Below are 2,978 nucleotides of genomic sequence, written 5' to 3'. Positions count from 1 at the left end.
GTATTCTTCTTCTTAAGGGCAGTATTCTTCTTCTTCTGATGCATAACTTTAAGGGCAGTATTCTTCTTCTGATGCATAACCTTAAGGGCAGTATTCTTCTTATGATGCATAACCTTAAGGGCAGTATTCTTCTTCTGATGCATAACCTTAAGGGCAGTATTCTTCTTCTGATGCATAACCTTAAGGGCAGTATTCTTCTTTTGATGCATAACCTTATTAGAGCTAATGCAGAAGATTTGTAAGAGAAGGGTTTAATGCAGAAGTGATTTGTTATGTCAATTTCAGCAAGTAACAACATCAAGGAATGTTTATACCATCGAAAGGACGAACATGGTCTGGAAGCCAAGGTCATTTCGTTAAAATTCATTTCGCCTGTGGTGTATGCAAGCCAAAAAGAATGACTAGTTTAGCTTTAAATACGGTTTTAGTAGCGAGTCGCAGAATCGAAACGTATCTAGAAGCTACCGTATACAAATACGTTTATTTTTCCCAAATTAGCCATCATACAGTTTTATAAAATGATGTGGTATAAACACGTATCGCGTCTTCATTAAATAGCTGTTGTTGTTTTCACTGCACTTTTAACGAAGTAAGAAAAAAAAAAAGTTATACCAGTGCAACGAAAGATAGTTGGCACGGTGCCCAGTTGGGCCCCTGGGGTTCACACAAATATGGTGATAATACAGACTCCACACAAGGTTAAACTAAGCGTGTCGATGGTATACTGTTGGAAAGGGAACATTGGGAAAATCACGTATTTAACAGATTTTGTTTGACGTCAAACTGCTAGCAGCGCCACTTAGTAGCATACATCCGCACAATAGGTTTTTATTTCAACAATTAATGAGTAAAATTTCGGTATCTACTTGTAGTGAATGCAGTCTGGCATAACATTCCAGGACACACAAATATTTCAAACACTTTATTACGGTTTCTTTTTTTTTACTTTATCTTGTACGTAATGCAGCCCGAGTCATTAAATTTCACAGTTATGACCATAAAAACATAGGTGTTCATATACTAATAATGCATTCGAAGGCTTCTATTTTAACAAATGTTCCAAGGATTTGGGTCGTAACACCAATTAGTATGCAACAGTAGCAATATGATGTCAAAGCTTCGAGGAAAACACCAAATAAAATGAGATGTATTTTTCACCCAGAATCCTCTACGGTAACCTGTATGTTGACTGGCTTCAACGAAACATTGAGTTATCTAAAGGGACATACATCTTGAGTAATCTATTTAGAACATCATATTTTACTTGTAATATATCATACGAAACACGAGCGAAACGTTTTTTTTTTTTTTTTTAAAGATGTGTGTGACACTTATACCGCAAACAGCCTTTAAAATGTCCTGAGTGTTGCGAGGAACCGCTGGCGCGAGCGAGTTGGACTATTTGCTTACGCTTTATTAAGACTGAAGTATCCAAAACAAAAATATTCCGAAAACGGTATTTTTGACATGTTGAAATTATATCTTGAGCAGAACAGTAAAACGACTGCGACCATGTTATTGTGACCTTGCGTTACATTAAGATTAAACGTTTCATTTTCTTTCGTGATTCAACATTTCCTTTTATGTTTGTTTGTTTGTTTGATGCTAAACATAAAGTTACAAAGCATTGTAAGCACGCAGACTTACCGCTGAGACACTGGGGGGGGGGGGGTACTTTGAAAACCAGAAGATGTTTGTGTTGAATTTGTTGTGTCCCTAATTTAGCACCCACCGCCAACTCTTGGGCTACTCTTTTACCAACGAATAGTGGGATTGACCGTCACATTATAACGCCCCCACGGCTGAAAGGGCGAGCATGTTTGGTGAGACCCCTCAGATTACGAGTAAAGCGCCCTAACCACCTGGCCATGCCGGGCCCAGGAAACCAGAAGAAGGCAATACTTTGATGCCAAGTGTTCAAAACGGCCGATAGGATGCACTGTTGAATGTTAAAATTCAAATAATTTATTCTTATTGTTCAACGGAGTATTTGTTATAGTGTTTGTTCATTGTGTGTCTCTCCCAGTTTAGAGTATTTTAAAACACTCCCCCGATATCTCATCGATAAGTCTGAGGACTTATAATGCTGAAAACTGGGTTTCGATTCCTGCAGTGGGCAGAGCGCTGATAGCCCATTTTGCAACTTTGCGAATTATCGATGTAACAAATATTTCGTATCACTCAATAACATGAACATTTTTGATTTTTAAAGATAAGATACTTCAATTCATAATATAGTCAAACTAGTTTTGAAATATGTTGCTGATTTGTAACACAACATAGGCGTCGGAACAATGGATGCCAGACCGGGGACCAGGCCCCCTGAAATGTAGTTGGATCTCCCGTGCCAATACTGTCCATTAGTGTAATTTTAGATTTGGATTCATTATGTCTCATTGTCCACCCCATTAAGACATTAAGAAAATCTAGAGCCGGGACTGTGCCAGATCCCGTCTCCAGTACATGGGGTGTGTGACCAACACTAACTTAACCTTTCATAAATTCCAACAGGTTTATGATTTTCCAACTTGAATCAAGTTTTTTTTTGTCCAAAATAATGAATCACTACAAACGGATACAGGTTCTAAAATGAATTTGGCAGCTATAGATAATAGACCCAAACTGCTATCCGGCCCGGCATAGCCAGGTGATTAGGTGGCTCGATTTGCAATCTGAGGGTCGTGGGTTCGAATCCCCGTCACACCAAACATGCTCGCCCTTTCAGCCGTGGGGGCGTTATAACGTAACGGTCAAACCCACTATTCGTTGGTAAAAGAGTAGCCCAGAGTTGGCGGTGGGTGGTGATGACTAGCTGCCTTCCCTTCAGTCTAGTCTTACACTGGTAAATTGGGGACGGCTAGCACAGATAGCCCTCGTGTAGATTTGCGCGAAATTCCAAAAACAAATAGAATCTTATACGTAGTTTGTAGCATATGTCTATATGGTTAAATCTTTATATATATATATATATATATATA

This window comes from Limulus polyphemus, unplaced genomic scaffold (genome assembly GCF_000517525.1).
Source record: "Limulus polyphemus unplaced genomic scaffold, Limulus_polyphemus-2.1.2 Scaffold3152, whole genome shotgun sequence".
NCBI lineage: Eukaryota > Metazoa > Arthropoda > Merostomata > Xiphosura > Limulidae > Limulus > Limulus polyphemus.
This window is presented reverse-complemented; position numbering follows the sequence as displayed.